The following is a 22,216-nucleotide window of genomic DNA, read 5'->3' on the forward strand; positions in this document are numbered from 1 at the left end:
ATCTGACTTTTGGCAATTCACTCGAAAATGGTGCCAACCGGTTGCAGATGCTCTTCTGAATGGTTTGGCACTCAAAACAGAAGGCTTTTTATCACAGGACAAGAAATCAGCCCTCAAAAACTTAACCGGCAGAAAATATTTTTTTGAAAAAATCCCTAAGACCCGGGGTCACAATTTCAGCAAAAATCTGACTTTTGGCAATTCACTCAAAAAATGGTGCCCAAAGCTTGAAAATGCTCCCCTAAAGGTTTGGCACTCGAAACCGAAGGCTTTTTATCACAGGACAAGAAATCAGCCCTCAACAACTTAACCGGCAGAAAATATTTTTTTGAAAAAATCCCTAAGCCCCGGGGTCACAATTTCAGCAAAAATCTGACTTTTGGCCATTCACTCAAAAATGGTGCCAACCGGTTGCAAATGCTCCCCTGAAAGCTTTGGCGATGGAAACAGAAGGCTTTTTATCACAGGACAAGAAATCAGCCCTCAACAACTTAACCGGCAGAAAATATTTTTTTGAAAAAATCCCTAAGCCCCGGGGTCACAATTTCAGCAAAAATCTGACTTTTGGCAATTCACTCAAAAATGGTGCCAACCGGTTGCAGATGCTCTCCTGAAAGGTTTGGCACTCAAAACAGAAGGCTTTTTATCACAGGACAAGAAATCAGCCCTCAACAACTTAAGCGGCAGAAAATATTTTTTTGAAAAAATCCCTAAGCCCCGGGGTAACAATTTCAACAAAAATCTGGCTTTTGGCAATTCACTCAAAAATGATGCCCAAAGCTTGAAAATGCTCCCCTGAAAGCTTTGGCGATGGAAACAGAAGGCTTTTTATCACAGGACAAGAAATCAGCCCTCAAAAACTTAACCGGCAGAAAATATTTTTTTGAAAAAATCCCTAAGCCCCGGGGTCACAATTTCCGCAAAAATCTGACTTTTGGCAATTCACTCAAAAATGGTGCAAAAAGCTTGAAAATGTTCTCCTGAAAGCTTTGGCCATGGAAACAGAAGGCTTTTTATCACAGGACAAGAAATCAGCCCTCAACAACTTAACCGGCAGAAAATATTTTTTTGAAAAAATCCCTAAGATCCGGGGTCACAATTTCAGCAAAAATCTGACTTTTGGCAATTCACTCGAAAATGGTGCCAACCGGTTGCAGATGCTCTTCTGAATGGTTTGGCACTCAAAACAGAAGGCTTTTTATCACAGGACAAGAAATCAGCCCTCAAAAACTTAACCGGCAGAAAATATTTTTTTGAAAAAATCCCTAAGACCCGGGGTCACAATTTCAGCAAAAATCTGACTTTTGGCAATTCACTCAAAAAATGGTGCCCAAAGCTTGAAAATGCTCCCCTAAAGGTTTGGCACTCGAAACCGAAGGCTTTTTATCACAGGACAAGAAATCAGCCCTCAACAACTTAACCGGCAGAAAATATTTTTTTGAAAAAATCCCTAAGCCCCGGGGTCACAATTTCAGCAAAAATCTGACTTTTGGCCATTCACTCAAAAATGGTGCCAACCGGTTGCAAATGCTCCCCTGAAAGCTTTGGCGATGGAAACAGAAGGCTTTTTATCACAGGACAAGAAATCAGCCCTCAACAACTTAACCGGCAGAAAATATTTTTTTGAAAAAATCCCTAAGCCCCGGGGTCACAATTTCAGCAAAAATCTGACTTTTGGCAATTCACTCAAAAATGGTGCCAACCGGTTGCAGATGCTCTCCTGAAAGGTTTGGCACTCAAAACAGAAGGCTTTTTATCACAGGACAAGAAATCAGCCCTCAACAACTTAAGCGGCGGAAAAGTTTTTTTGAAAAAAATCCCTAAGCCCCGGGGTCACAATTTCAGCAAAAATCTGACTTTTGACAGTTCACTCAAAAATGGTGCCAACCGGTTGCAAATGCTCCCCTGAAAGCTTTGGCGATGGAAACAGAATGCTTTTTATCACAGGACAAGAAATCAGTCCTCAACAACTTAACCGGCAGAAAATATTTTTTTGAAAAAATCCCTAAGCCCCGGGGTCACAATTTCAGCAAAAATCTGACTTTTGGCAGTTCACTCAAAAATGGTGCCAACCGGTTGCAAATGCTCCGCTGAAAGCTTTGGCGATGGAAACAGAAGGCTTTTTATCACAGGACAAGAAATCAGCCCTCAACAACTTAACCGGCAGAAAATATTTTTTTGAAAAAATCCCTAAGCCCCGGGGTCACAATTTCAGCAAAAATCTGACTTTTGGCAATTCACTCAAAAATGGTGCCAACCGGTTGCAGATGCTCTCCTGAAAGGTTTGGCACTCAAAACAGAAGGCTTTTTATCACAGGACAAGAAATCAGCCCTCAACAACTTAAGCGGCGGAAAAGTTTTTTTGAAAAAAATCCCTAAGCCCCGGGGTCACAATTTCAGCAAAAATCTGACTTTTGGCAGTTCACTCAAAAATGGTGCCAACCGGTTGCAAATGCTCCCCTGAAAGCTTTGGCGATGGAAACAGAATGCTTTTTATCACAGGACAAGAAATCAGCCCTCAAAAACTTAACCGGCAGAAAATATTTTTTTGAAAAAATCCCTAAGCCCCGGGGTCACAATTTCAGCAAAAATCTGACTTTTGGCAATTCACTCAAAAAATGGTGCCCAAAGCTTGAAAATGCTCTCCTGAAGGGTTTGGCACTCGAAACAGAAGGCTTTTTATCACAGGACTAGAAATCAGCCCTCAAAAACTTAACTGGCAGAAAATATTTTTTTGAAAAAATCCGTAAGCCCCGGGGTCACAATTTCAGCAAAAATCCGACTTTTGGCAGTTCACTCAAAAATGGTGCCCAAAGCTTGAGAATGCTCTCCTGAAAGGTTTGGCACTCGAAACAGAAGGCTTTTTATCACAGGACAAGAAATCAGCCCTCAAAAACTTAACCGGCAGAAAATATTTTTTTGAAAAAATCCCTAAGCCCCGGGGTCACAATTTCAGCAAATATCTGACTTTTGGCAGTTCACTCAAAAATGGTGCCAAAAGCTTGAAAATGCTTTCCTGAAAGCTTTGGCCATGGAAACAGAAGGCTTTTTATGCCAGGACAAGAAATCAGCCCTCGAAAACTTGACCGGCAGAAAATATTTTTTTGAAAAAATCCCTAAGCCCCGGGGTCACATTTTCAGCAAAAATCTGACTTTTGGCAATTCACTCAAAAATGGTGCCAAAAGCTTGAAAATGCTCTCCTGAAAGTTTTGGGACTCGAAACAGAAGGCGTTTTATCACAGGACAAGAAATCAGCCCTCAAAAACTTAACCGGCAGAAAATATTTTTTTGAAAAAATCCCTAAGCCCCGGGGTCACAATTTCAGCAAATATCTGACTTTTGGCAGTTCACTCAAAAATGGTGCCAACCGGTTGCAAATGCTCCCCTGAATGCTTTGGCGATGGAAACAGAAGGCTTTTTATCAAAGGACAAGAAATCAGCCCTCAACAACTTAAGCGGCGGAAATTTTTTTTTGAAAAAATCCCTAAGCCCCGGGGTCACAATTTCAGCAAAAATCTGACTTTTGGCAGTTCACTCAAAAATGGTGCCAACCGGTTGCAAATGCTCCCCTGAAAGCTTTGGCGATGGAAACAGAAGGCTTTTTATCACAGGACAAGAAATCAGCTCTCAAAAACTTAACCGGCAGAAAATATTTTTTTGAAAAAATCCGTAAGCCCCGGGGTCACAATTTCAGCAAAAATCCGACTTTTGGCAATTCACTCAAAAATGGTGCCAACCGGTTGCAAATGCTCCCCTGAAAGGTTTGGCATTCGAAACAGAAGGCTTTTTATCACAGGACAAGAAATCAGCCCTCAACAACTTAACCGGCAGAAAATATTTTTTTGAAAAAATCCCTAAGACCCGGGGTCACAATTTCAGCAAAAATCTGACTTTTGGCAATTCACTCAAAAATGGTGCCAACCAGTTGCAGATGCTCTCCTGAAAGGTTTGGCACTCGAAACAGAAGGCTTTTTATCACAGGACAAGAAATCAGCCCTCAACAACTTAACCGGCAGAAAATATTTTTTTGAAAAAATCCCTAAGCCCCGGGGTCACAATTTCAGCAAATATCTGACTTTTGGCAATTCACTCAAAAATGGTGCCAACCGGTTGCAGATGCTCTCCTGAAAGGTTTGGCACTCAAAACAGAAGGCTTTTTATCACAGGACAAGAAATCAGCCCTCAACAACTTAAGCGGCGGAAAAGTTTTTTTGAAAAAATCCCTAAGCCCCGGGGTCACAATTTCAGCAAAAATCTGACTTTTGGCAGTTTACTCAAAAATGATGCCAACCAGTTGGAAATGCTCCCCTGAAAGCTTTGGCGATGGAAACAGAAGGCTTTTTATCACAGGACAAGAAATCAGCCCTCAAAAACTTAACCGGCAGAATTTTTTTTTTGAAAAAATCCCTAAGCCCCGGGGACACAATTTCAGCAAAAATCTGACTTTTGGCAGTTCACTCAAAAATGGTGCCAACCGGTTGCAAATGCTCCCCTGAAAGCTTTGGCGATGGAAACAGAATGCTTTTTATCACAGGACAAGAAATCAGCCCTCAAAAACTTAACCGGCAGAAAATATTTTTTTGAAAAAATCCCTAAGCCCCGGGGTCACAATTTCAGCAAAAATCTGACTTTTGGCAATTCACTCAAAAAATGGTGCCCAAAGCTTGAAAATGCTCTCCTGAAAGGTTTGGCACTCGAAACAGAAGGCTTTTTATCACAGGACTAGAAATCAGCCCTCAAAAACTTAACTGGCAGAAAATATTTTTTTGAAAAAATCCGTAAGCCCCGGGGTCACAATTTCAGCAAAAATCCGACTTTTGGCAGTTCACTCAAAAATGGTGCCCAAAGCTTGAGAATGCTCTCCTGAAAGGTTTGGCACTCGAAACAGAAGGCTTTTTATCACAGGACAAGAAATCAGCCCTCAACAACTTAACCGGCAGAAAATATTTTTTTGAAAAAATCCCTAAGCCCCGGGGTCACAATTTCAGCAAATATCTGACTTTTGGCAGTTCAATCAAAAATGGTGCCAAAAGCTTGAAAATGCTTTCCTGAAAGCTTTGGCCATGGAAACAGAAGGCTTTTTATGCCAGGACAAGAAATCAGCCCTCGAAAACTTGACCGGCAGAAAATATTTTTTTGAAAAAATCCCTAAGCCCCGGGGTCACATTTTCAGCAAAAATCTGACTTTTGGCAATTCACTCAAAAATGGTGCCAAAAGCTTGAAAATGCTCTCCTGAAAGTTTTGGGACTCGAAACAGAAGGCTTTTTATCACAGGACAAGAAATCAGCCCTCAAAAACTTAACCGGCAGAAAATATTTTTTTGAAAAAATCCCTAAGCCCCGGGGTCACAATTTCAGCAAATATCTGACTTTTGGCAGTTCACTCAAAAATGGTGCCAACCGGTTGCAAATGCTCCCCTGAATGCTTTGGCGATGGAAACAGAAGGCTTTTTATCAAAGGACAAGAAATCAGCCCTCAACAACTTAAGCGGCGGAAATTTTTTTTTGAAAAAATCCCTAAGCCCCGGGGTCACAATTTCAGCAAAAATCTGACTTTTGGCAGTTCACTCAAAAATGGTGCCAACCGGTTGCAAATGCTCCCCTGAAAGCTTTGGCGATGGAAACAGAAGGCTTTTTATCACAGGACAAGAAATCAGCTCTCAAAAACTTAACCGGCAGAAAATATTTTTTTGAAAAAATCCGTAAGCCCCGGGGTCACAATTTCAGCAAAAATCCGACTTTTGGCAATTCACTCAAAAATGGTGCCAACCGGTTGCAAATGCTCCCCTGAAAGGTTTGGCATTCGAAACAGAAGGCTTTTTATCACAGGACAAGAAATCAGCCCTCAACAACTTAACCGGCAGAAAATATTTTTTTGAAAAAATCCCTAAGACCCGGGGTCACAATTTCAGCAAAAATCTGACTTTTGGCAATTCACTCAAAAATGGTGCCAACCAGTTGCAGATGCTCTCCTGAAAGGTTTGGCACTCGAAACAGAAGGCTTTTTATCACAGGACAAGAAATCAGCCCTCAACAACTTAACCGGCAGAAAATATTTTTTTGAAAAAATCCCTAAGCCCCGGGGTCACAATTTCAGCAAATATCTGACTTTTGGCAATTCACTCAAAAATGGTGCCAACCGGTTGCAGATGCTCTCCTGAAAGGTTTGGCACTCAAAACAGAAGGCTTTTTATCACAGGACAAGAAATCAGCCCTCAACAACTTAAGCGGCGGAAAAGTTTTTTTGAAAAAATCCCTAAGCCCCGGGGTCACAATTTCAGCAAAAATCTGACTTTTGGCAGTTTACTCAAAAATGATGCCAACCAGTTGGAAATGCTCCCCTGAAAGCTTTGGCGATGGAAACAGAAGGCTTTTTATCACAGGACAAGAAATCAGCCCTCAAAAACTTAACCGGCAGAATTTTTTTTTTGAAAAAATCCCTAAGCCCCGGGGACACAATTTCAGCAAAAATCTGACTTTGGGCAGTTCACTCAAAAATGGTGCCAACCGGTTGCAAATGCTCCCCTGAAAGGTTTGGCACTCGAAACAGAAGGCTTTTTATCACAGGACAAGAAATCAGCCCTCAAAAACTTAACCGGCAGAAAATATTTTTTTGAAAAAATCCCTAAGCCCCGGAGTCACAATTTCAGCAAAAATCTGACTTTGGGCAGTTCACTCAAAAATGATGCCAACCAGTTGGAAATGCTCCCCTGAAAGGTTTGGCATTCGAAACAGAAGGCTTTTTATCACAGGACAAGAAATCAGCCCTCAAAAACTTAAGCGGCAGAAAATATTTTTTTGAAAAAATCCCTAAGCCCCGGGGTCACAATTTCAGCAAAAATCTGACTTTTGGCAGTTCACTCAAAAATGGTGCCAACCGGTTGCAAATGCTCCCCTGAAAGCTTTGGCGATGGAAACAGAAGGCTTTTTATCACAGGACAAGAAATCAGCCCTCAAAAACTTAACCGGCAGAAAATATTATTTTGAAAAAATCCCTAAGCCCCGGGGTCACAATTTCAGCAAAAATCTGACTTTTGGCAATTCACTCAAAAATGGTGCCAACCGGTTGCAGATGCTCTCCTGAAAGGTTTGGCACTCAAAACAGAAGGCTTTTTATCACAGGACAAGAAATCAGCCCTCAACAACTTAAGCGGCGGAAAAGTTTTTTTGAAAAAATCCCTAAGCCCCGGGGTCACAATTTCAGCAAAAATCAGACTTTTGGCAGTTTACTCAAAAATGATGCCAACCAGTTGGAAATGCTCCCCTGAAAGCTTTGGCGATGGAAACAGAAGGCTTTTTATCACAGGACAAGAAATCAGCCCTCAAAAACTTAACCGGCAGAAAATATTTTTTTGAAAAAATCCCTAAGCCCCGGGGTCACAATTTCAGCAAAAATCTGACTTTTGGCAGTTCACTCAAAAATGGTGCCAACCGGATGCAAATGCTCCCCTGAAAGCTTTGGCGATGGAAACAGAAGGCTTTTTATAACAGGACAAGAAATCAGCCCTCAAAAACTTAAGCGACAGAAAATATTTTTTTGAAAAAATCCCTAAGCCCCGGGGGTCACAATTTCAGCAAAAATCTGGCTTTTGGCAATTCACTCAAAAATGATGGCCAAAGCTTGAAAATGCTCCCCTGAAAGCTTTGGCGATGGAAACAGAAGGCTTTTTATCACAGGACAAGAAATCAGCCTTCAAAAACTTAACCGGCAGAAAATATTTTTTTGAAAAAATCCCTAAGTTACAATTTCAGCAAAAATCCGACTTTTGGCAATTCACTCAAAAATGGTGCCAACCGGTTGCAAATGCTCCCCTGAAAGGTTTGGCACTCGAAACAGAAGGCTTTTTATCACAGGACAAGAAATCAGCCCTCAACAACTTAACCGGCAGAAAATATTTTATTGAAAAAATCCCTAAGCCCCGGGGTCACAATTTCAGCAAAAATCTGACTTTTGGCAATTCACTCAAAAATGGTGCCAACCGGTTGCAAATGCTCCCCTGAAAGCTTTGGCGATGGAAACAGAAGGCTTTTTATCACAGGACAAGAAATCAGCCCTCAAAAACTTAACCGGCAGAAAATATTTTTTTGAAAAGATCTCTAAGCCCCGGGGTCACAATTTCAGCAAAAATCTGACTTTTGGCAATTCACTCAAAAATGGTGCCCAAAGCTTGAGAATGCTATCCTGAAAGGTTTGGCACTCGAAACAGAAGGCTTTTTATCACAGGACAAGAAATCAGCCCTCAAAAACTTAACCGGCAGAAAATATTTTTTTGAAAAAATCCGTAAGCCCCGGGGTCACAATTTCAGCAAAAATCTGACTTTTGGCAGTTTACTCAAAAATGATGCCAACCAGTTGGAAATGCTCCCCTGAAAGCTTTGGCGATGGAAACAGAAGGCTTTTTATCACAGGACAAGAAATCAGCCCTCAAAAACTTAACCGGCAGAAATTTTTTTTTGAAAAAATCCCTAAGCCCCGGGGACACAATTTCAGCAAAAATCTGACTTTGGGCAGTTCACTCAAAAATGGTGCCAACCGGTTGCAAATGCTCCCCTGAAAGGTTTGGCACTCGAAACAGAAGGCTTTTTATCACAGGACAAGAAATCAGCCCTCAAAAACTTAACCGGCAGAAAATATTTTTTTGAAAAAATCCCTAAGCCCCGGGGTCACAATTTCAGCAAAAATCTGACTTTTGGCAATTCACTCAAAAATGGTGCCCAAAGCTTGAGAATGCTATCCTGAAAGGTTTGGCACTCGAAACAGAAGGCTTTTTATCACAGGACAAGAAATCAGCCCTCAAAAACTTAACCGGCAGAAAATATTTTTTTGAAAAAATCCCTAAGCCCCGGGGTCACAATTTCAGCAAAAATCTGACTTTGGGCAGTTCACTCAAAAATGATGCCAACCAGTTGGAAATGCTCCCCTGAAAGGTTTGGCATTCGAAACAGAAGGCTTTTTATCACAGGACAAGAAATCAGCCCTCAAAAACTTAAGCGGCAGAAAATATTTTTTTGAAAAAATCCCTAAGCCCCGGGGTCACAATTTCAGCAAAAATCTGACTTTTGGCAGTTCACTCAAAAATGGTGCCAACCGGTTGCAAATGCTCCCCTGAAAGCTTTGGCGAGGGAAACAGAAGGCTTTTTATCACAGGACAAGAAATCAGCCCTCAAAAACTTAACCGGCAGAAAATATTATTTTGAAAAAATCCCTAAGCCCCGGGGTCACAATTTCAGCAAAAATCTGACTTTTGGCAATTCACTCAAAAATGGTGCCAACCGGTTGCAGATGCTCTCCTGAAAGGTTTGGCACTCAAAACAGAAGGCTTTTTATCACAGGACAAGAAATCAGCCCTCAACAACTTAAGCGGCGGAAAAGTTTTTTTGAAAAAATCCCTAAGCCCCGGGGTCACAATTTCAGCAAAAATCAGACTTTTGGCAGTTTACTCAAAAATGATGCCAACCAGTTGGAAATGCTCCCCTGAAAGCTTTGGCGATGGAAAGAGAAGGCTTTTTATCACAGGACAAGAAATCAGCCCTCAAAAACTTAACCGGCAGAAATTTTTTTTTGAAAAAATCCCTAAGCCCCGGGGACACAATTTCAGCAAAAATCTGACTTTGGGCAGTTCACTCAAAAATGGTGCCAACCGGTTGCAAATGCTCCCCTGAAAGGTTTGGCACTCGAAACAGAAGGCTTTTTATCACAGGACAAGAAATCAGCCCTCAAAAACTTAACCGGCAGAAAATATTTTTTTGAAAAAATCCCTAAGCCCCGGAGTCACAATTTCAGCAAAAATCTGACTTTTGGCAATTCACTCAAAAATGGTGCCAACCGGTTGCAGATGCTCTCCTGAAAGGTTTGGCACTCGAAACAGAAGGCTTTTTATCACAGGACAAGAAATCAGCCCTCAACAACTTAACCGGCAGAAAATATTTTTTTGAAAAAATCCCTAAGCCCCGGGGTCACAATTTCAGCAAAAATCTGACTTTTGGCAGTTCACTCAAAAATGGTGCCAACCGGTTGCAAATGCTCCCCTGAAAGCTTTGGCGATGGAAACAGAAGGCTTTTTATCACAGGACAAGAAATCAGCCCTCAAAAACTTAACCGGCAGAAAATATTTTTTTGAAAAAATCCCTAAGCCCCGGGGTCACAATTTCAGCAAAAATCTGACTTTGGGCAGTTCACTCAAAAATGATGCCAACCAGTTGGAAATGCTCCCCTGAAAGGTTTGGCATTCGAAACAGAAGGCTTTTTATCACAGGACAAGAAATCAGCCCTCAAAAACTTAAGCGGCAGAAAATATTTTTTTGAAAAAATCCCTAAGCCCCGGGGTCACAATTTCAGCAAAAATCTGACTTTTGGCAGTTCACTCAAAAATGGTGCCAACCGGTTGCAAATGCTCCCCTGAAAGCTTTGGCGATGGAAACAGAAGGCTTTTTATCACAGGACAAGAAATCAGCCCTCAAAAACTTAACCGGCAGAAAATATTATTTTGAAAAAATCCCTAAGCCCCGGGGTCACAATTTCAGCAAAAATCTGACTTTTTGCAATTCACTCAAAAATGGTGCCAGCCGGTTGCAAATGCTCCCCTGAAATGTTTGGCACTCGAAACAGAAGGCTTTTTATCACAGGACACGAAATCAGCCCTCAACAACTTAACCGGCAGAAAATATTTTTTTGAAAAAATCCCTAAGCCCCGGGGTCACAATTTCAGCAAAAATCTGACTTTGGGCAGTTCACTCAAAAATGATGCCAACCAGTTGGAAATGCTCCCCTGAAAGGTTTGGCATTCGAAACAGAAGGCTTTTTATCACAGGACAAGAAATCAGCCCTCAAAAACTTAAGCGGCAGAAAATATTTTTTTGAAAAAATCCCTAAGCCCCGGGGTCACAATTTCAGCAAATATCTGACTTTTGGCAGTTCACTCAAAAATGGTGCCAACCGGTTGCAAATGCTCCCCTGAAAGCTTTGGCGATGGAAACAGAAGGCTTTTTATCACAGGACAAGAAATCAGCCCTCAAAAACTTAACCGGCAGAAAATATTATTTTGAAAAAATCCCTAAGCCCCGGGGTCACAATTTCAGCAAAAATCTGACTTTTTGCAATTCACTCAAAAATGGTGCCAGCCGGTTGCAAATGCTCCCCTGAAATGTTTGGCACTCGAAACAGAAGGCTTTTTATCACAGGACACGAAATCAGCCCTCAACAACTTAACCGGCAGAAAATATTTTTTTGAAAAAATCCCTAAGCCCCGGGGTCACAATTTCAGCAAAAATCTGACTTTTGGCAATTCACTCAAAAAATGGTGCCCAAAGCTTGAAAATGCTCTCCTGAAAGGTTTGGCACTCGAAACAGAAGGCTTTTTATCACAGGACTAGAAATCAGCCCTCAAAAACTTAACCGGCAGAAAATATTTTTTTGAAAAAATCCCTAAGCCCCGGGGTCACAATTTCAGCAAAAATCCGACTTTTGGCAATTCACTCAAAAATGGTGCCAACCGGTTGCAAATGCTCTCCTGAAAGGTTTGGCACTCAAAACAGAAGGCTTTTTATCACAGGACAAGAAATCAGCCCTCAAAAACTTAACCGGCAGAAAATATTTTTTTGAAAAAATCTCTAAGCCCCGGGGTCACAATTTCAGCAAAAATCTGACTTTTGGCAATTCACTCAAAAATGGTGCCCAAAGCTTGAGAATGCTATCCTGAAAGGTTTGGCACTCGAAACAGAAGGCTTTTTATCACAGGACAAGAAATCAGCCCTCAAAAACTTAACCGGCAGAAAATATTTTTTTGAAAAAATCCCTAAGCCCCGGGGTCACAATTTCAGCAAAAATCTGACTTTGGGCAATTCACTCAAAAATGGTGCCAACCGGTTGCAAATGCTCTCCTGAAAGGTTTGGCACTCGAAACAGAAGGCTTTTTATCACAGGACAAGAAATCAGCCCTCAACAACTTAACCGGCAGAAAATATTTTTTTGAAAAAATCCCTAAGCCCCTGGGTCACAATTTCAGCAAAAATCTGACTTTTTGCAATTCACTCAAAAATGGTGCCAACCGGTTGCAAATGCTCCCCTGAAAGCTTTGGCGATGGAAACAGAAGGCTTTTTATCACAGGACAAGAAATCAGCCCTCAAAAACTTAACCGGCAGAAAATATTTTTTTTAAAAAATCTCTAAGCCCCGGGGTCACAATTTCAGCAAAAATCTGACTTTTGGCAATTCACTCAAAAATGGTGCCCAAAGCTTGAGAATGCTATCCTGAAAGGTTTGGCACTCGAAACAGAAGGCTTTTTATCACAGGACAAGAAATCAGCCCTCAACAACTTAACCGGCAGAAAATATTTTTTTGAAAAAATCCCTAAGCCCCTGGGTCACAATTTCAGCAAAAATCTGACTTTTTGCAATTCACTCAAAAATGGTGCCAACCGGTTGCAAATGCTCCCCTGAAAGCTTTGGCGATGGAAACAGAAGGCTTTTTATCACAGGACAAGAAATCAGCCCTCAAAAACTTAACCGGCAGAAAATATTTTTTTGAAAAAATCTCTAAGCCCCGGGGTCACAATTTCAGCAAAAATCTGACTTTTGGCAATTCACTCAAAAATGGTGCCCAAAGCTTGAGAATGCTATCCTGAAAGGTTTGGCACTCGAAACAGAAGGCTTTTTATCACAGGACAAGAAATCAGCCCTCAAAAACTTAACCGGCAGAAAATATTTTTTTGAAAAAATCCCTAAGCCCCGGGGTCACAATTTCAGCAAAAATCTGACTTTTTGCAATTCACTCAAAAATGGTGCCAGCCGGTTGCAAATGCTCCCCTGAAAGCTTTGGCGATGGAAACAGAAGGCTTTTTATCACAGGACAAGAAATCAGCCCTCAAAAACTTAACCGGCAGAAAATATTATTTTGAAAAAATCCCTAAGCCCCGGGGTCACAATTTCAGCAAAAATCTGACTTTTTGCAATTCACTCAAAAATGGTGCCAGCCGGTTGCAAATGCTCCCCTGAAATGTTTGGCACTCGAAACAGAAGGCTTTTTATCACAGGACACGAAATCAGCCCTCAACAACTTAACCGGCAGAAAATATTTTTTTGAAAAAATCCCTAAGCCCCGGGGTCACAATTTCAGCAAAAATCTGACTGTTGGCAATTCACTCAAAAAATGGTGCCCAAAGCTTGAAAATGCTCTCCTGAAAGGTTTGGCACTCGAAACAGAAGGCTTTTTATCACAGGACTAGAAATCAGCCCTCAAAAACTTAACCGGCAGAAAATATTTTTTTGAAAAAATCCCTAAGCCCCGGGGTCACAATTTCAGCAAAAATCCGACTTTTGGCAATTCACTCAAAAATGGTGCCAACCGGTTGCAAATGCTCTCCTGAAAGGTTTGGCACTCAAAACAGAAGGCTTTTTATCACAGGACAAGAAATCAGCCCTCAAAAACTTAACCGGCAGAAAATATTTTTTTGAAAAAATCTCTAAGCCCCGGGGTCACAATTTCAGCAAAAATCTGACTTTTGGCAATTCACTCAAAAATGGTGCCCAAAGCTTGAGAATGCTATCCTGAAAGGTTTGGCACTCGAAACAGAAGGCTTTTTATCACAGGACAAGAAATCAGCCCTCAAAAACTTAACCGGCAGAAAATATTTTTTTGAAAAAATCCCTAAGCCCCGGGGTCACAATTTCAGCAAAAATCTGACTTTTGGCAATTCACTCAAAAATGGTGCCAACCGGTTGCAAATGCTCTCCTGAAAGGTTTGGCACTCAAAACAGAAGGCTTTTTATCACAGGACAAGAAATCAGCCCTCAAAAACTTAACCGGCAGAAAATATTTTTTTGAAAAAATCCCTAAGCCCCGGGGTCACAATTTCAGCAAAAATCTGACTTTTGGCAATTCACTCAAAAATGGTGCCAAAAGCTTGAAAATGCTCTCCTGAAAGGTTTGGCACTCGAAACCGAAGGCTTTTTATCACAGGACAAGAAATCAGCCCTCAAAAACTTAACCGGCAGAAAATATTTTTTTGAAAAAATCCCTAAGCCCCGGGGTCACAATTTCAGCAAAAATCTGACTTTTGGCAGTTCACTCAAAAATGGTGCCAACCGGTTGCAAATGCTCCCCTGAAAGCTTTGGCGATGGAAACAGAAGGCTTTTTATAACAGGACAAGAAATCAGCCCTCAAAAACTTAAGCGACAGAAAATATTTTTTTGAAAAAATCCCTAAGCCCCGGGGTCACAATTTCAGCAAAAATCCGACTTTTGGCAATTCACTCAAAAATGGTGCCAACCGGTTGCCAATGCTCCCCTGAAAGGTTTGGCACTCGAAACAGAAGGCTTTTTATCACAGGACAAGAAATCAGCCCTCAACAACTTAACCGGCAGAAAATATTTTTTTGAAAAAATCCCTAAGCCCCTGGGTCACAATTTCAGCAAAAATCTGACTTTTTGCAATTCACTCAAAAATGGTGCCAACCGGTTGCAAATGCTCCCCTGAAAGCTTTGGCGATGGAAACAGAAGGCTTTTTATCACAGGACAAGAAATCAGCCCTCAAAAACTTAACCGGCAGAAAATATTTTTTTGAAAAAATCTCTAAGCCCCGGGGTCACAATTTCAGCAAAAATCTGACTTTTGGCAATTCACTCAAAAATGGTGCCCAAAGCTTGAGAATGCTATCCTGAAAGGTTTGGCACTCGAAACAGAAGGCTTTTTATCACAGGACAAGAAATCAGCCCTCAAAAACTTAACCGGCAGAAAATATTTTTTTGAAAAAATCCCTAAGCCCCGGGGTCACAATTTCAGCAAAAATCTGACTTTTTGCAATTCACTCAAAAATGGTGCCAGCCGGTTGCAAATGCTCTCCTGAAAGGTTTGGCACTCAAAACAGAAGGCTTTTTATCACAGGACAAGAAATCAGCCCTCAAAAACTTAACCGGCAGAAAATATTTTTTTGAAAAAATCCCTAAGCCCCGGGGTCACAATTTCAGCAAAAATCTGACTTTTGGCAATTCACTCAAAAATGGTGCCAAAAGCTTGAAAATGCTCTCCTGAAAGGTTTGGCACTCGAAACCCAAGGCTTTTTATCACAGGACAAGAAATCAGACCTCAACAACTTAACCGGCAGAAAATATTTTTTTGAAAAAATCCCTAAACCCCGGGGTCACAATTTCAGCAAAAATCTGAGTTTTGGCAATTCACTCAAAAATGGTGCCAACCGGTTGCAAATGCTCCCCTGAAAGCTTTGGCGATGGAAACAGAAGGCTTTTTATCACAGGACAAGAAATCAGCCCTCAAAAACTTAACCGGCAGAAAATATTTTTTTGAAAAAATCTCTAAGCCCCGGGGTCACAATTTCAGCAAAAATCTGACTTTTGGCAATTCACTCAAAAATGGTGCCCAAAGCTTGAGAATGCTATCCTGAAAGGTTTGGCACTCAAAACAGAAGGCTTTTTATCACAGGCCAAGAAATCAGCCCTCAAAAACTTAACCGGCAGAAAATATTTTTTTGAAAAAATCCCTAAGCCCCGGGGTCACAATTTCCGCAAAAATCTGACTTTTGGCAATTCACTCAAAAATGGTGCCAACCGGTTGCAGATGCTCTCCTGAAAGGTTTGGCACTCAAAACAGAAGGCTTTTTATCACAGGACAAGAAATCAGCCCTCAACAACTTAAGCGGCGGAAAAGTTTTTTTTGAAAAAATCCCTAAGCCCCGGGGTCACAATTTCAGCAAAAATCTGACTTTTGGCAATTCACTCAAAAATGGTGCCAACCGGTTGCAGATGCTCTCCTGAAAGGTTTGGCACTCGAAACAGAAGTCTTTTTATCACAGGACAAGAAATCAGCCCTCAACAACTTAACCGGCAGAAAATATTTTTTTGAAAAAATCCCTAAGCCCCGGGGTCACAATTTCAGCAAAAATCTGACTTTTGGCAGTTCACTCAAAAATGGTGCCAACCGGTTGCAAATGCTCCCCTGAAAGCTTTGGCGATGGAAACAGAAGGCTTTTTATCACAGGACAAGAAATCAGCCCTCAAAAACTTAACCGGCAGAAAATATTTTTTTGAAAAAATCCCTAAGCCCCGGGGTCACAATTTCAGCAAAAATCTGACTTTGGGCAGTTCACTCAAAAATGATGCCAACCAGTTGGAAATGCTCCCCTGAAAGGTTTGGCATTCGAAACAGAAGGCTTTTTATCACAGGACAAGAAATCAGCCCTCAAAAACTTAAGCGGCAGAAAATATTTTTTTGAAAAAATCCCTAAGCCCCGGGGTCACAATTTCAGCAAAAATCTGACTTTTGGCAGTTCACTCAAAAATGGTGCCAACCGGTTGCAAATGCTCCCCTGAAAGCTTTGGCGATGGAAACAGAAGGCTTTTTATCACAGGACAAGAAATCAGCCCTCAAAAACTTAACCGGCAGAAAATATTATTTTGAAAAAATCCCTAAGCCCCGGGGTCACAATTTCAGCAAAAATCTGACTTTTTGCAATTCACTCAAAAATGGTGCCAGCCGGTTGCAAATGCTCCCCTGAAATGTTTGGCACTCGAAACAGAAGGCTTTTTATCACAGGACAAGAAATCAGCCCTCAAAAACTTAACCGGCAGAAAATATTTTTTTGAAAAAATCCCTAAGCCCCGGGGTCACAATTTCAGCAAAAATCTGACTTTTGGCAATTCACTCAAAAATGGTGCCAAAAGCTTGAAAATGCTCTCCTGAAAGGTTTGGCACTCGAAACCGAAGGCTTTTTATCACAGGACAAGAAATCAGACCTCAACAACTTAACCGGCAGAAAATATTTTTTTGAAAAAATCCCTAAGCCCCGGGGTCACAATTTCAGCAAAAATCTGACTTTTGGCAGTTCACTCAAAAATGGTGCCAACCGGTTGCAAATGCTCCCCTGAAAGCTTTGGCGATGGAAACAGAAGGCTTTTTATAACAGGACAAGAAATCAGCCCTCAAAAACTTAAGCGACAGAAAATATTTTTTTGAAAAAATCCCTAAGCCCCGGGGTCACAATTTCAGCAAAAATCCGACTTTTGGCAATTCACTCAAAAATGGTGCCAACCGGTTGCAAATGCTCCCCTGAAAGGTTTGGCACTCGAAACAGAAGGCTTTTTATGACAGGACAAGAAATCAGCCCTCAACAACTTAACCGGCAGAAAATATTTTTTTGAAAAAATCCCTAAGCCCCGGGGTCACAATTTCAGCAAAAATCTGACTTTTGGCAATTCACTGAAAAATGGTGCCAACCGGTTGCAAATGCTCCCCTGAAAGCTTTGGCGATGGAAACAGAAGGCTTTTTATCACAGGACAAGAAATCAGCCCTCAAAAACTTAACCGGCAGAAAATATTTTTTTGAAAAAATCTCTAAGCCCCGGGGTCACAATTTCAGCAAAAATCTGACTTTTGGCAATTCACTCAAAAATGGTGCCCAAAGCTTGAGAATGCTATCCTGAAAGGTTTGGCACTCGAAACAGAAGGCTTTTTATCACAGGACAAGAAATCAGCCCTCAAAAACTTAACCGGCAGAAAATATTTTTTTGAAAAAATCCCTAAGCCCCGGGGTCACAATTTCAGCAAAAATCTGACTTTTTGCAATTCACTCAAAAATGGTGCCAGCCGGTTGCAAATGCTCTCCTGAAAGGTTTGGCACTCAAAACAAAAGGCTTTTTATCACAGGACAAGAAATCAGCCCTCAAAAACTTAACCGGCAGAAAATATTTTTTTGAAAAAATCCCTAAGCCCCGGGGTCACAATTTCAGCAAAAATCTGACTTTTGGCAATTCACTCAAAAATGGTGCCAAAAGCTTGAAAATGCTCTCCTGAAAGGTTTGGCACTCGAAACCGAAGGCTTTTTATCACAGGACAAGAAATCAGACCTCAACAACTTAACCGGCAGAAAATATTTTTTTGAAAAAATCCCTAAGCCCCGGGGTCACGATTTCAGCAAAAATCTGACTTTTGGCAATTCACTCAAAAATGGTGCCAACCGGTTGCAAATGCTCCCCTGAAAGCTTTGGCGATGGAAACAGAAGGCCTTTTATCACAGGACAAGAAATCAGCCCTCAAAAACTTAACCGGCAGAAAATATTTTTTTGAAAAAATCTCTAAGCCCCGGGGTCACAATTTCAGCAAAAATCTGACTTTTGGCAATTCACTCAAAAATGGTGCCCAAAGCTTGAGAATGCTCTCCTGAAAGGTTTGGCACTCGAAACAGAAGGCTTTTTATCACAGGACAAGAAATCAGCCCTCAAAAACTTAACCGGCAGAAAATATTTTTTTGAAAAAATCCCTAAGCCCCGGGGTCACAATTTCAGCAAAAATCTGACTTTTGGCAATTCACTCAAAAATGGTGCCAACCGGTTGCAGATGCTCTCCTGAAAGGTTTGGCACTCAAAACAGAAGGCTTTTTATCACAGGAGAAGAAATCAGCCCTCAACAACTTAAGCGGCGGAAAAGTTTTTTTGAAAAAATCCCTAAGCCCCGGGGTCACAATTTCAGCAAAAATCTGACTTTTGGCAGTTTACTCAAAAATGATGCCAACCAGTTGGAAATGCTCCCCTGAAAGCTTTGGCGATGGAAACAGAAGGCTTTTTATCACAGGACAAGAAATCAGCCCTCAAAAACTTAACCGGCAGAAATTTTTTTTTTAAAAAATCCCTAAGCCCCGGGGACACAATTTCAGCAAAAATCTGACTTTTGGCAGTTCACTCAAAAATGGTGCCAACCGGTTGCAAATGCTCCCCTGAAAGCTTTGGCGATGGAAACAGAAGGCTTTTTATCACAGGACAAGAAATCAGCCCTCAACAACTTAACCGGCAGAAAATATTTTTTTGAAAAAATCCCTAAGCCCCGGGGTCACAATTTCAGCAAAAATCTGACTTTTGGCAATTCACTCAAAAATGGTGCCAACCGGTTGCAGATGCTCTCCTGAAAGGTTTGGCACTCAAAACAGAAGGCTTTTTATCACAGGACAAGAAATCAGCCCTCAACAACTTAAGCGGCGGAAAAGTTTTTTTTGAAAAAATCCCTAAGCCCCGGGGTCACAATTTCAGCAAAAATCTGACTTTGGGCAGTTCACTCAAAAATGATGCCAACCAGTTGTAAATGCTCCCCTGAAAGGTTTGGCATTCGAAACAGAAGGCTTTTTATCACAGGACAAGAAATCAGCCCTCAAAAACTTAAGCGGCAGAAAATATTTTTTTGAAAAAATCCCTAAGCCCCGGGGTCACAATTTCAGCAAAAATCTGACTTTTGGCAATTCACTCAAAAATGGTGCCAACCGGTTGCAAATGCTCTCCTGAAAGGTTTGGCGATGGAAACAGAAGGCTTTTTATCACAGGACAAGAAATCAGCCCTCAACAACTTAAGCGGCAGAAAATATTTTTTTGAAAAAATCCCTAAGCCCCGGGGTCACAATTTCAGCAAAAATCCGACTTTTGGCAATTCACTCAAAAATGGTGCCAACCGGTTGCAAATGCTACCCTGAAATGTTTGGCACTCGAAACAGAAGGCTTTTTATCACAGGAGAAGAAATCAGCCCTGAAAAACTTAACCGGCAGAAAATATTTTTTTGAAAAAATCCCTAAGCCCCGGGGTCACAATTTCAGCAAAAATCTGACTTTTGGCAGTTCACTCAAAAATGGTGCCAACCGGTTGCAAATGCTCCCCTGAAAGCTTTGGCGATGGAAACAGAAGGCTTTTTATAACAGGACAAGAAATCAGCCCTCAAAAACTTAAGCGACAGAAAATATTTTTTTGAAAAAATCCCTAAGCCCCGGGGTAACAATTTCAGCAAAAATCTGGCTTTTGGCAATTCACTCAAAAATGATGTCCAAAGCTTGAAAATGCTCCCCTGAAAGCTTTGGCGATGGAAACAGAAGGCTTTTTATCACAGGACAAGAAATCAGCCCTCAAAAACTTAACCGGCAGAAAATATTTTTTTGAAAAAATCCTTAAGCCCCGGGGTCACAATTTCAGCAAAAATCCGACTTTTGGCAATTCACTCAAAAATGGTGCCAACCGGTTGCAAATGCTCCCCTGAAAGGTTTGGCACTCGAAACAGAAGGCTTTTTATCACAGGACAAGAAATCAGCCCTCAACAACTTAACCGGCAGAAAATATTTTTTTGAAAAAATCCCTAAGCCCCGGGGTCACAATTTCAGCAAAAATCTGACTTTTGGCAATTCACTCAAAAATGGTGCCAACCGGTTGCAAATGCTCCCCTGAAAGCTTTGGCGATGGAAACAGAAGGCTTTTTATCACAGGACAAGTAATCAGCCCTCAAAAACTTAACCGGCAGAAAATATTTTTTTGAAAAAATCTCTAAGCCCCGGGGTCACAATTTCAGCAAAAATCTGACTTTTGGCAATTCACTCAAAAATGGTGCCCAAAGCTTGAGAATGCTATCCTGAAAGGTTTGGCACTTGAAACAGAAGGCTTTTTATCACAGGACAAGAAATCAGCCCTCAAAAACTTAACCGGCAGAAAATATTTTTTTGAAAAAATCCCTAAGCCCCGGGGTCACAATTTCAGCAAAAATCTGACTTTTTGCAATTCACTCAAAAATGGTGCCAGCCGGTTGCAAATGCTCTCCTGAAAGGTTTGGCACTCAAAACAGAAGGCTTTTTATCACAGGACAAGAAATCAGCCCTCAAAAACTTAACCGGCAGAAAATATTTTTTTGAAAAAATCCCTAAGCCCCGAGGTCACAATTTCAGCAAAAATCTGACTTTTGGCAATTCACTCAAAAATGGTGCCAAAAGCTTGAAAATGCTCTCCTGAAAGGTTTGGCACTCGAAACCGAAGGCTTTTTATCACAGGACAAGAAATCAGCCCTCAAAAACGTAACCGGCAGAAAATATTTTTTTGAAAAAATCCCTAAGCCCCGGGGTCACAATTTCAGCAAAAATCTGACTTTTTGCAATTCACTCAAAAATGGTGCCAGCCGGTTGCAAATGCTCCCCTGAAAGGTTTGGCACTCAAAACAGAAGGCTTTTTATCACAGGACAAGAAATCAGCCCTCAACAACTTAACCGGCAGAAAATATTTTTTTGAAAAAATCCCTAAGCCCCGGGGTCACAATTTCAGCAAAAATCTGACTTTTGGCAGTTCACTCAAAAATGGTGCCAACCGGTTGCAAATGCTCCCCTGAAAGCTTTGGCGATGGAAACAGAAGGCTTTTTATAACAGGACAAGAAATCAGCCCTCAAAAACTTAAGCGACAGAAAATATTTTTTTGAAAAAATCCCTAAGCCCCGGGGTAACAATTTCAGCAAAAATCTGGCTTTTGGCAATTCACTCAAAAATGATGGCCAAAGCTTGAAAATGCTCCCCTGAAAGCTTTGGCGATGGAAACAGAAGGCTTTTTATCACAGGACAAGAAATCAGCCCTCAAAAACTTAACCGGCAGAAAATATTTTTTTGAAAAAATCCCTAAGCCCCGGGGTCACAATTTCAGCAAAAATCCGACTTTTGGCAATTCACTCAAAAATGGTGCCAACCGGTTGCAAATGCTCCCCTGAAAGGTTTGGCACTCGAAACAGAAGGCTTTTTATCACAGGACAAGAAATCAGCCCTCAACAACTTAACCGGCAGAAAATATTTTTTTGTAAAAATCCCTAAGCCCCGGGGTCACAATTTCAGCAAAAATCTGACTTTTGGCAATTCACTCAAAAATGGTGCCAACCGGTTGCAAATGCTCCCCTGAAAGCTTTGGCGATGGAAACAGAAGGCTTTTTATCACAGGACAAGTAATCAGCCCTCAAAAACTTAACCGGCAGAAAATATTTTTTTGAAAAAATCTCTAAGCCCCGGGGTCACAATTTCAGCAAAAATCTGACTTTTGGCAATTCACTCAAAAATGGTGCCCAAAGCTTGAGAATGCTATCCTGAAAGGTTTGGCACTTGAAACAGAAGGCTTTTTATCACAGGACAAGAAATCAGCCCTCAACAACTTAACCGGCAGAAAATATTTTTTTGAAAAAATCCCTAAGCCCCGGGGTCACAATTTCAGCAAAAATCTGACTTTTTGCAATTCACTCAAAAATGGTGCCAGCCGGTTGCAAATGCTCTCCTGAAAGGTTTGGCACTCAAAACAGAAGGCTTTTTATCACATGACAAGAAATCAGCCCTCAAAAACTTAACCGGCAGAAAATATTTTTTTGAAAAAATCCCTAAGCCCCGAGGTCACAATTTCAGCAAAAATCTGACTTTTGGCAATTCACTCAAAAATGG

This window comes from Podarcis vaucheri, assembly GCF_965113315.1.
Source record: "Podarcis vaucheri genome assembly, chromosome: 13".
NCBI lineage: Eukaryota > Metazoa > Chordata > Lepidosauria > Squamata > Lacertidae > Podarcis > Podarcis vaucheri.